Source organism: Emydura macquarii, unplaced genomic scaffold, assembly GCF_026122565.2.
Source record: "Emydura macquarii macquarii isolate MOO-44397 ecotype Brisbane River unplaced genomic scaffold, CSIRO-AGI_Emac_v2 contig_480, whole genome shotgun sequence".
Classification (NCBI taxonomy): Eukaryota; Metazoa; Chordata; order Testudines; family Chelidae; genus Emydura; species Emydura macquarii.
In genome coordinates, this window is record NW_027130617.1 from 10,182,595 (window position 1) to 10,195,709 (window position 13,115).

Here is a 13,115-nt window from a genome sequence, read left to right on the forward strand (position 1 = left end):
TAGCATCAGTATCTGATTTAAACATCCATGGCAGTAATTGTCACAATGTCCATAGAGTTTCCTTGTATTTGATCTAAATGTATTGCCTGTTAACTTAATTTCAACGTCAGTGTCTCTTGGTACACATATTTCAGGGATGAGGTTTAAGGAAGGGGGAAGAGGGACTTCATGTATCTAGAATACATCTGACTAATTCTTTCTAAGCTCTCTTTTCCAGGCTCAATAAATATATCTTTTTATTGTAAAAAATGAATGATTGCCATACTGTTTTGGTATTCAAGTCATGTTGAGATTGTATGAAGCAGCAAAATCAGAGGGCAAAAGAGACAGAGCAATATTATGCAGATTGAACACAAAATGCTAATGATACAAAAAAGTTTCCCCTGATGTACAAGAAGTTACTACTCAGTATAATAAGAGCAAGTGAGAAGAATTCCAGTTTGTTCACAACGTTAACAGCGTGGTATTAAGGATTTTCATCATTTATCAATTCTAGGTTCTTAAATTTCCTTTAGGAGCCTCACTAAAATTTAGGTATTTAATAAACTAACAGAGCACCTGAATGAATATGAGCACTAGAAAAGCAAGGAGGGAGCAGAGTAGAAAAGAGAGAACAAAGAAAGACAAATGGCTGAAGAGGAAGAACATAAAAGGAATAGGGAAAAGTTTTTTTCCCAGCCTGGAAAGAAACTTGGTATTTCAATTAAGTGGGAGGACGCTGAGGAGAAAGGAGAGTGAGTGTTTGAGTAAAGAAAAAAAATTAGAAAGCAAGACGTGTCTGAAGTTTGCTTGGACAAATTGCTTTAAAAATTGGTTATATTTTAACTTTTTTTGCATATCTGTTAATTTGGGGTCTGGTGTGGAGGTGGGGACAAAAACATGGGGCTGCTGATGGGCACCACTTCTAAAGTGGCACTTAGGCCTGGTATACACTTAAAAGGGGTTTGCTGCTATAGCTATACCAGCAAGAGTTCTTTTACAGATACAAGCTGCATCTCTGCTGGGGGGTCGGTGTTATTGGTATAGCTTAAACCATTTCCCCAAATGGAATAAGCAATAACAGCAAAAGGACTCTTTTGCTAATATAACTGTGTCTACACTAGTATTGCTAACTCAGTTAGTTAGATGTGTGGAAAATGTAACACTCCTAAGATGGTACAACTTTCTAGTATAAAACAGGCCGTAGGCACGAAGGTGATGGGCAAATTAGAAATGACTTAAAATAGACAGGATTTTGTATTAAATGGTTGTTTCCTATAAGGTGTACAGTAAGGTTTAGATGATGGGGAACTTATTTCCCCTGAAATTTAAAATTCTGAATTAAAATTTCTCTTTCTTAAAAAGAAAACATTTAATAGTAAAAAAAGAAAGAGGCATAAATATTTGTAAATGGGGTTAAAATAATTGGTGGAGCAACTAAAAAAAAAACATTCTTAAAGGAAAGATTTTAACAGAAGGCACAATGCTGAGAAGAAATGAACAAAAACACAGAAAGAAGAAAAGAACTATATATAGCTGTTGAAACTGATAACATTCCTTATTCCCTTACCTTTCACAAGCTTTAGAATAAGAGAATCCAATTAGAAAATGGTAAAGGGTCAGAGTACAGATGCAAAAGATCCTGGAATCTTTCCATTACTGTAAGACCTGATTAACTGGTCACATATGAAGAATTCATAGTGCTTCTAGCAGTGAAAACTTCTATAACACAAAAGTAATCACATCTGTTATTAATCCACTCATGTCGTTTTAGTGCTACTCTCTCACATTAACCACAAGAGTGTGGTTAAAACACTGGACTGAGACTCAGAAGAGACTCTGCGTTCAACTCCCAGTTCTCTGACAGATTTTCTGTGACATGTTTGTCAAGACAGTCAGTTTCTCTGTGCCTTAGTTCCTCATATGTAAAATGGAGATAGGAAATATCTCACAGGATTATTGCAAGGATAAACTTGTTACAGTAACACACATACGAAAAGCACATTTGAACAATTTCAACTGACAGATTTAGTCAATTATTTTTAGACTATTGTAATACATGTTGCTCAATTTCTCCTTGTTCTAAGGAAGGCAATCCATTCAGCCAAATCCATAATTTGGGCCTAATGCCATCTTTATATTTTGCCACTCTCTTCTGCACTGCTTCAGTCCATTTTGTTCTTTCTACTTAGGCCTTGTCTATACTACAAAGTAAGGTCAACCTAAGTCAACATGCACCAACCTAACTGTATTTGTCTCCCAGCACTATTAGCACCCTGTTACAGCAATGCAATAAACATCACCTCCTGAGCAATGCAAAACCATGTTCAACCTACTTAGGTCAATGCAGTGCAAGTGTAGACACTGCATGATATGTATTGACTGACAGTACTCCAGCAGCTGTCCCACAATTTCTGTATCAATGGCTGACATGCTGACAATTTCAAACTCCACTGTCCAGGGGTTGCAGAGACCAGAAGCCACTGCCCCCACCCCAGCTTTTGAAATGCATTTTCCTAATTGCCCTCCTTGGTGAGCACACCTACCAGCTCCCCTTTGTTGTGTGTGTCCAACCATGCTGGCTCCAGAAACACAGAGCTACTAGACATACTCCTGCCTGGAGCAGGAAAAAAGTATTGGATCTCCTCAACCTATGGGGAAAAGAGGCTGTGCAAGCATAGCTACAGGCCAGCCATAGAAACAAAGACATCTACAAGAAGATTATACAGGGTAAAGGTGCATGACAGGGATCAGCAGTAATGCTAAGTGAAAGCAAAAGGAACTACACCAGACACACCAGAAGGTGATGGGAGGGCAACAAGAAAGCTGGTGCTGCCTTGCAGACATTTTTACAAAAAACTACATGCCATTCTTGGTGGGGATCTCACCAGTACCCTGTACAACTGTGGATACTTTGCAGGAGCCCACTGCACAGACCCCAACTGCAAATAGTAAAAAGGAAGAGGAAGGGGGAGCCGCAGCAAAGTACTCAAATCATGCTGTGATCCAGGAGCTGTTTGAAATTTCTCCAGTTAAGCCAGTACCTGCTGGCGAGCACAGATAAGCCTACTGTTGAAGGGAAAGGGAACTCAGATAATTCATGTACCAATTTATATTTCATAGTAATTTTTCCCTTTTTGTTGCCCAAAAAGCTCATCTACCTCCTCCCAACCCACCACTGCACTTCGCTATTTAAAGTGGTGCCCATCCCATCCACAAATTTAGAGAACGAAAGCATTGACTTTTATTTGATAACTTTAATATTTTGTCTTCTAACATTATACCAGTAGAGAAAAAGTTCAAAAAAAAAAATTGTATGGTAGTCCAGTTACACAATCCACATCAGGTCAGTGTTCTGTGCTCAGATAGAGGTAGAAGAAACAGAGGTACAGCCAGCCTCCAATTTTCAATTCTTTAGTTTTTTTCAGCTTGGCAGTGAGTCATGCAGGGTACTTCATTTATCTGTATAGGGATGTCCCTTTTTGTCCTTCAGAGATCTTGATGAAGCTTTCATGAAAGTACTCTGCAATTATGTCTTGAACATTTCTATGGATGGCAGCCTTGTTTCTTCCTGCAATAGGAGAATTTCCCCATGCTATTCTGTAATGAGTTCTGCTGGCACCATTGTAGCAAAGAGGCTAGCAACACAGCGGACCAGGCAGCTTTGGGATGCCAGTAGCTGGGTTATCTATGCTTTTGTCATCCTCATATAGCAGAGATCATCCCTGCCTGTGAAAACATTACAAATATTAGTTGCACTTGCCATACATCCATAATCAGCTTTTAAGGCTTTAATGCAACAGAACACCTCCTCCTCCCTCTAGGCTATGTTGTACTCATCATGGTTTGAGCTCCAGAGCACTTCTGTGACAAGGCACTCCAAAGCTAAAGTGACAATGATAATTTCTTATTAAAAATATTTATGGGACTAATGCAATGGAGTTTTGAGACTTCTCTTTCCCTTTCCATTGTGACTTGAAATCTAATGATGTATCTATCTGTATTAAGTAAGTAGCTTTTGGTGTGGTGGCCTTGAGAGGTCCCCTCTCCACGCCCAATGAACATCTTACCCTGGATCAGAATGAGAAAGAAGAGGACTAGGGAGGATATGTTTAGTGAGATCTCTCACTCCTCTATGGTCTCAGACAGTAAGCACAAGGCTTGGAGGGGTCATATGACCACAATCATGGAGAAGGACCAAGAATAGAGAGATTAGCTGTTGCAGGAAAGGGAACAGGACCAAGAGGCGCATTGGGATATGCATCAAACATCATGAGTTTGCTCAGGCAACAAACCACTGTTGCAGTACATTACTGATGTACCTGCCCAGAGACCACTGACTCCACAACTTTTCCAATCCTCAAAGAACTCCATGACCACTACTCCCTACACCACCACCAACACAAAAGGTCCTTACCCCTCCCATTACATCCTTACCCCTACCACTCCATGCCAAGGGAAAATGAGAACCATAGCTATACATACATGGACCTGTGAAAACCACAGGATCAGACAATACTTGTGTATATTTCTTTTTTGTACTTGGGTTTTTAAAGGATGGTTCACTCTATAATAGTGTTGCTAGACTATTTTACCCTATTTTTTGCACTTTACTATTGTGTGCAAAGAAGCAGTCAACAAAAGAAGTTCTGTTTTTGGAAATAAAGTATCTTTATCCTTGTACACCAAGCATTACAGAATTCAAAGCAGAAGGCACCAATCCATGAACACTGTTCCATAACCTGTTCATCAGACAGCATGGTTCATCTCACCCCTACACCATGGCAGCCACTTTTCTCCCTTTGCTTCACAGATGTTTTGCAGTTCACAGCATGCAGCTAACACGATGGTGATATTAGTCTGAGATGCAACCTAGCGGAGCAGGCATTGCCAGGAATTCTTCAATCTACCAAACATTCAATCATTCTGCACCTTCTAAGGTGATAACTGAATCTTTCTTTGGTGCTGTTGAGGTGGCCAGTGCACAGCGTTACGATCCAGGGGAGCAAGGGTAGGCTGGGTCCACCCAGAAACACCAATGACATTTCAACATCAACAATGGTAACATGGAGGGCAGGGAAGAATGCCCCTGGTTACAGCTTTTGAAGAAGTCTTGTGTTGCTACAAATGTGAGCATCATGCGCCTTCCCTGACCAACCCACACTAAGGTCAGTGAAACATCCATGGTGATCCATCAGCACTTGCATAACAATGGGAAAATATCCTTTTCTGTTGATGTATTCAGTGACAAGGTGGAATGTGCCAGAATAGGAATGTGTACATCATCTATCATCCCACTGCAGTAAAGGAATCCCATTGCTGCAAATCCATCCACTATTTCCTGTACATAACTCAGAGTCACAATCCTGCATAGCAGGAAATGATTAATGAACTTACATGCTTGGATCACAAGAACCCCCAATGTGTTTTTTTCTCCAACTCCAGATTGCCCACTGACCAGAAGCAATCTATCTGATGTTGCAAGCTTCCAGAGCATGATCACTACTTGCTTCTCCACTGCCAATGTAGCTCTCAGTTTGGCATCTTTATGGAGCGATGGAATAAGCATGGTGCACAGATCAAGGAATGTGACCTTTTGCATCCAGAAGTTCTGTAGAAACTGCTGGTCATCCCAAACCTGTATTACAATGCAATCCCACCAATCAGTTCTCATTTCTTGGGCCCAGATGCAGCAATCCATCATGTGAAGCTTCTCTGTGAATGCCAGCAACAAGTTGGCATTTTTCCCCCCCTGCTATGTCCATAAGCATCCAGGTATTGTACTTTACCATCTCCACATCTTCCTCATTACACATCTGATTGTAGTAGCATTTGTTCAAATTCTGCACCTACAGAAGAATCACATGTCCTGTATTAGCAATGCTCATGAGATTTGCAGTGGACTGTGCAGAGTCCACGCTTCTTCCAAAAGATGATGGAGATCAAAAAAAGGCATGCAGGACCGTGGGAGTTTTAAAAAACAGTGCAAAAATTATGGAATGGAGAAATTGGCCTGGTGGAAATTTAACTCCTAGCTCCAGAAATCCCTGGGTGAACTAGTAGCATTCCACAAGCTACTGCAAAAAGTGTCCCACAAGACACTGAGCCAGACAGTGGGGCAAAGCACAATGGGATACCTATCCATGGTTCACTACATTTTACATCAATGCAACCACTCACAGAGAGAAAGTGCAGCACCTATGCAAGCACCCAAGTGTGCATGCACATGAGTGACACAGTACAGTTAGTGGTTATATGTCAACTGACAGAACTTATGTCAACCAAATTTTGTAGTATAGACATGGCCACAATCTGTTAAGTGGAGTCTTAAGTTTCAAGCTTCAGTTCAGAGGCTATCAACCCAGTGTAGGGCCTGCCCTTTATGGCAGACCTACAAAGAGCAGTTCAACTCCATCTTGCTTAGATTGTAACAAGATGTAGGTGGCGTAACAATAGATTCGGCGCGAATCTACGCAAACGTGGTGTAATGGAAAATGCTTACGCAAGTAGGGAACCAAAAAACAATGTGTCAATAGACTAAAGTAGAACTGGATCAATATGTAAAAAAAACAGGAAACCAACATGTCCGCAGGATAAAGCAAGGACATAGCAAGACAGGCCACAGCTAGAACATTATGCAAATATGATAAGAAAAAAAAAGGGGAAACCAATGTTTCAGCAGGGTAAAGCAGGCGAACCGCAAGACAAGCCACAGACAGACCATTTTGCAAATAGCAAGCGATTGCAGGTAAACCGCAAGACAGGCCAACAACAGACCAATATTCAAATGAGCATTGGCTCAGGACAATATAAGCTGTCTGAAATTTCAGCAGCTTGGCCTACTCGATCACCTCTCCTCTTAGAGAGGTGATTGTCTCGGAACACCAGAGACCAGTCAGGAGTGACTGCGAGTGGTCCAGGACTCCACAACACACGCTTTGAAAATTAATTTGCCTGCCAATGCTTGCGCTGCAGAGAGAGAGAGAGAGGACTACAAGGAAGGGTGAGTCTAATTGAGGTCCACTGAGGGACGGTACTCAGGAATTAGAAGGAACTAAGTAGGGAACCGTATCTTCGCCAACAGAGATTGATACAAGACACAGTCTACATAGGAGTCCTTAGGGGAACGGCAAATAGGATTGCCAGGGAAGGCACAGTGGTGCCGGGCACACTGGTGCCAGAAAGCTGCTTCGCTATTGTTGCTTGTTAATGCTATGAATGCTCAATAAATCAAAATTGTTTCAAAACCATGGCTAGTGTATGTAAAGATCTCCTAAAGGGAGGCTGTGCGTTGGAAAGTGCCGTGTCATAAGACGCTTTCCCTTCACCCCTCCCCGAACCTGCAAAACAATTTGAAAAGGATTAGGAGTCTCGTTCCTCTCTGAACAAATGGCATAGTCAACACCATTGGCACTACGACCATCACATGGCCTGGGATCACCACACCCAGATTCTCTGGCTCTTCTCCTCCATCATCTGACACACAGAATGAAATTCACCATCAATTTTAAAGACGTTGCAGTTGCTGTCTGCTAGGTAGCTGGGACACCACCCCAATAACCAAATGGAAAGAGATGCAAGGGGGAGATAATGAAAAGTAAGGTGCCTATTTAGATTATACATACAAAATATATGTATACATACAAGACAGCTACGTTACAGTTGGGGCACCGAGGCAGAGAGAGATTTAAGGTCAAAAGTATCCATTCATTTTGGGTGCTCAACTGACACTTTGGACCTGATTTTTCAGCACTTAGTGTTATATAGCACTTTATATGTCGAAAGCACAGCTCCCATTGACTTCAATTATAGCTAAAAAAGTGCTTTGCATCCACAAATAAGACCCTGGGTCTCAACTGAGGCACCCAGAAAATAAGGAACACACAATTAGTGACTACCTGTGAAAAGTCTGATTTAATTGACTTGTTTAGCATCACACAGGAACTCTGTAGCAGAGTCAGGGATAAAATCCAATTATCTGGGGCAAACCTCAAGTCTTACCCATGAGAATCCTCCTTCTTGTAACACCCTGCCTCATTCACTACACATCTTCCAACTTCTGCAACAAATGAAGTAGAGGGCCTATAGAGAACAATTTCCTTCACTACATACATAGGTGCTGGAACTACCCCCTGACTAGAAGTGGTTTCTATCATATACATGGTTTATAGTTTGGTTCAATGGCTCTCAGCACTCCTGTTATACAAATTGTTCCAGCACCCCTAACTACATAACCTTGATTCATCCCAGAATAGGTCCATCTTGTGCAATAATGGAGCATGCTTTCTGTGGAAAGAACAGTATATGATCATGTAATTAAAGACATAATAAATACATATTGGGGACAAATTATGGTTGCACCAGAAACCTAAATTCTGGCATTTCCTAACTTTTGAGTGCTTGACTTTGCAACCTTAATAGTGTTTTTTTTAAATGTAGTTCGGTTGGTGTAACTTCCTAGATTAAAAAAAAAAAAAAAAAAAAATTTAAGAAACATATTCCATCATGTTGCATCATATTGACACCCCAAATGGTTCATCAGCAGGGCTGGAACCTTTAAATCCTTGCACTGGCCTCTGCCACCTAAGCTTATGAAGTAACTTAACAGTAGTAGGTTGTCCTCTTCTACATGAGCTACCACTAGTGGGGGATGGGATATTTAGCCAGTGGGCTTCACTGGTATTTGCTGACAGCAAATGATGAGACTCAAGAATCTTGGGTTCCATTCCAGGCTCTGCAGGGGAGTGAGACTAGTGGGCAAAGACTCTTCTGACCATTCTGTCCAAACATGGCTCCTCCTGCCCCATCTCTTCCAATCTGTGCCTGTCCCAGTCCTTTCTTTTCCCCACCCCTGGCTCCTCATCCTAGTCACATTATCTTCATTTAACCAGTCCCAGTCGTCAATCCTCAGACTTCTCATTCTAGTCCCAGTCTCCTTTGCCAGTTCCTTGTCCAATTGGTCTCTCTCCACCCTGAACTCCAGTCCACTCTGCCCCCGCTGGCTCCCAGTCCCAGTCTCCCTCCCAGGCTCCTCATCCCATCCCAGTGTCCTCTTCCTACCCCATCAGTCATTGTCCTAGTCTGTTTACCCAACCAGTTATAGTTCTCACCCCTATACCTCAACTCATTGTCTGATTTGTCCCCGTCTCTTTCCTTCGCCTCACTGGTTCACAGTGTTTGCTCTCAGCCAGTCTCATCATCTAGTCCCAGTTTCCCTTTGCTCCCCATCCCCAACAGTCTCCAGTCCCTGTCTCAATCTCCTCTCCTACTCTCCCACTCAAGTCCAGCTCTTGTCCCCTCTGTCCTCAAATCAGGCAACTTCCTCCTCCATTCTGCAGGGAGGCATTGAGAGCACAAGAGAAACAGGCTCCCTGTTCTCAGTTCCAGTGCCCAGCTCTGGCCCACAGAAACACAGAGCTGTAATTGCATGGGAAGTCCTGCTCAGCCCCAGGCTGGGACATGCCCAATGTAGACAGAGTCTTCAGGGATTTTAGTTTATCAAGTCTCTACTGAGCATGTGCAAATTGAGATTTTTTCAAAGATTTATAATTTGGCCAAATTTGTGCAGATTTTCATGGGGATAGCAAAAGGCACATCTCTGACACAAAGACCAGGCCACTACCAAATTTCAAGTCCCTACTCCAAAGCATGGAGGAAGCCAAAGCTTCTCAGAAGAAAAGGTTGCCAAGAATATTTTAACATGGACAAAACAATGTATTTTTTCCTAGCTTCGTTCACAGAAACAGTTGAATATTTCAGCTTAAGTTTCCAAAAAAATTTCAGTCTAAGGCAGACACCATAGAAAATTTCAGCCCAAAGAATTAAAGTTTGTAGTTGTTATAAGCAACTGAAAACGGGGTCTTATAATGGGAAGTCTCAGCAACTTTAATAGGCTACTACCCAAACCACTTTATATATAGGTGCGCGTACACACACAGTATTCATAGTTCAAGAGCAAAAGTATACATAAAAACATTTTGTGAACTAATTAACATGAATGCATAGTCACCCATTCTCCTTATTCTGCACCTTCACCTCCTCAGCTCTGCCCTGCAAAGTGAAAAATAGCTGTGTAGATACGCCCCTATGAGTAAACATGGTTTGCATTTGTTCCTTCTAAATAGAGAAAAACTCCTTTGATCAGACACTGCTCTGTGCCCTAATAATGTCACAGAATAAGACATTCTGTTGGTGGTTCCTTGATGGTTATTAAAGAATAAAGTGAATTAATACAACTAGGTTACAAGTCTGCAAGGGAGAGTATCTACAGTAAAATAAAAGCACTTTTACCCCTTACAGTACTGAGACATATACAGTTCCCTCACACACACAGGTTTTGTTTAATGACAGTATCATCTAGCCCAACCAAAAAAATTCCTGTCATCTGAACAATGAATTATGAATTTTACATAACTGTTTTTCTACCCTTTACCTCAAGGACAATAAAATATTAAATCTGTCTCTCATCAGTTACTGTAGCATATGGAGACTATAGGATACTGATGGTCTGCGACAGACTGTCATTGCCTCCCTTTAGGGAGGGCAAGCTGCCGGCTTCTCTTAAGGAACAGAGTGAAAGGCCCTTGCTGAAGAAATTATTTCTGAACACTGACATACTCTCCAACTATTGACTCATTCAAGTCTTGCCTTGTTAGAAAAGGCACAGAAGTCTGTAGTAAGACAGCGCCAGAATTATCGGGATTCCTCAAGTCTTCTTGAGCCTTACTCTGTACCTAAAGTACAGAGACTGCAATGGTTCTGTATTGATTGAGGATGTCCTGGTGACAGAGACCTGCTCCTGGCAGACTTTAGCAGCTATAGCTAAGGAGTCGATTGAATGACTCCACAGAGTAGTACTGGGCAACTGCTCATTGTTTAAATGTTTCTTTCAAATAGGATTAATCTTGCCATCCCTCCTGCTCAAAAAATGTACACAAAGCCATTAGGAGGATTACTGAGGTTTATAAGCCACAGAGTCTTCAGTATGCAAATGACACCCAGCTTTATTTCTTTATCTCATCTGTTCTTGTCAGAGCAGTTGAGTGACTGTGCTGAAGAGAGATTGTGGCTCGGAAGCATATCTGGCTGAGACTCAAGGCAGACAAGATTGAGGGTACCAATTCTAGTTTGGAACTGGAAGAAGACATCTGGGATTGTATCGGAAGGCTGTGTCAGTTCCCTTTATTGGGGGACATCCAACTACTTATCACAGATGATTGCAACTGAGGGTCCTTAGTTGTTTCTAGATGTCCAGGCTGCCTCAATAGCCAAAAGTGCTTATTTCACTTTGGGTTTGGCTAGGACATTGCAACCTTACCTTTCAGAAGCAAGCCTTACTACTATCCATATATTTGTTACTTCAGCATAAATGCACTCTACATGGTGCTACACTGAAGGACCATCCAGAACTTTAATATGAAGCACAATGTCCCCCTGCTTACCAAAGCTTCATGCAGGGACCACATTATATCTGTGCTCCAAGACCTACACCATTTCATTTCTGGTGTAATTCAAGATATTGTTTCTGACCTATACAGGTGTAACTGGTTTGAGTCCTGACTATCAGAGAGACCACCTCTTCCCCATGTGATACCTCTGCCACTGAGATTAGTGGAGGCACCCAACCTGATACATTCTGGCTTTTACTGTGAGGGGACTGCTAGAATGCTGTTCTCAGTGAGGAGCCACTCAACTCTGAAGTTTGCTTCCTTTATTTCCTCAAATAAAGTTAAGGATGTAGACGTTTAGGGCTTTTTAAAAGGCCATCTGTTTTTCCAGACTTTTGAGAAGATGGAAGGTTAGGCAGATGTATATACGGGTAATCATTTAATCCTTCAGCACTAAAGCAGAAGTGCGATTCCTCTCCCCACCAGATGTGTTTATACATAATCTAGAATACATAGAGAAGTGCATTTTAAAAGATTAAAGTTTATATTTAGACATGGTATTTTGAAGCTGAAGGATTGTTTTGTAAGATCAGCACATACTTTTCCTCAGAGAGCCTTCTGGTCTCTAAGGACTTTTACTTGCTTTCCAATGAACACAAAGTGAAAACAAGTGATACAGACTGAGTCATGAATTGTAGGTATCTGAAATGCTTACCATTCAGGAAACAGAGGAATAAGTCCAAATGTTTAATTAAAATAGATGGTAAATTATGTCCTGTGGCATTGCTTCCGCATGAGAACCTACTGCTCCACCATTAATATACACTGCTACTGGTATGATGCACAATTAGAATGCAACGTGCAGCACCTCACAGCGTAAAGTATTTTTTTAAAAATACGCTTTGAATTGAAGTTGCCATTAAAAATGTTATTAACACCAAAATTTCTGTTTTATATTATCTTGAAGACAGTACTGGTAATATCTCAGTAGGAAACTGATAAACCCTACACTATTTCATGAGCTGCAAGACCCCCCTAAATGTCATGTTTTAAACAATTCCTTCTGGATTTTTAAAAAAAGAGTCCACTGCTTCCATACTAGTTATTTACAACAAATTGATTATCTGTTTTCAATCACCTGCCCATGCTCCCACCACATAAATTACAGTCATTTCAAGAAAAGGAATTTAGATTATTGGGACCTCAATGATGGCAGCCTAATATTAAACTTAGTGAGTCACTCACCAGCCTTAATATCGTACACAGAACTTTCAATATTTTCACTTCTATGACCTCTTTAATAGATGCTATTATATAATATATATCTCAATTTTTCCATGTTACTGATGGGAGAGCAAGTCCTTTGACAAGATCTCTCACCAACAGAGATGGTCCAATAAAAGATATTACATCACCCATGTTGTCTTTCTAAGATCTGTAGATGTAAAAAGATAAAATGCTTCAATAAAACACAGAGGAATTCAGCACAAATAGCTTATTTCTTTACAAATGAACCTGATGAGGCTAAAACAGTAATTAAATGAATAATGCTGGCATTCATTTGCTACTTGCTGACTGCTTCCCATTTCTGTTATGAATTAATATTTACCAAAAGATGTGTAAAAACAGCCACAATAAACCATGTTGGTATTTAGCAACAACAGAAACCATAAAACAAAATGTATTTCAAAATGTTCACTACAATTAACTGTCCTCCAAGTTGTATCATCCAAGAACGGGATAAGTGGT

The 13,115-nt window shown here is 41.0% G+C and overlaps 1 protein-coding gene across 2 annotated transcripts in view; it reads right to left on the minus strand.

Annotated features, from left to right (window-relative positions):
• The window catches only part of BTBD8 (BTB domain containing 8), a 65,571-nt gene that overhangs the window by 46,526 nt on the left and 5,930 nt on the right, over positions 1 to 13,115 (minus strand). The gene's annotated exons all lie outside the window — the stretch shown is intronic.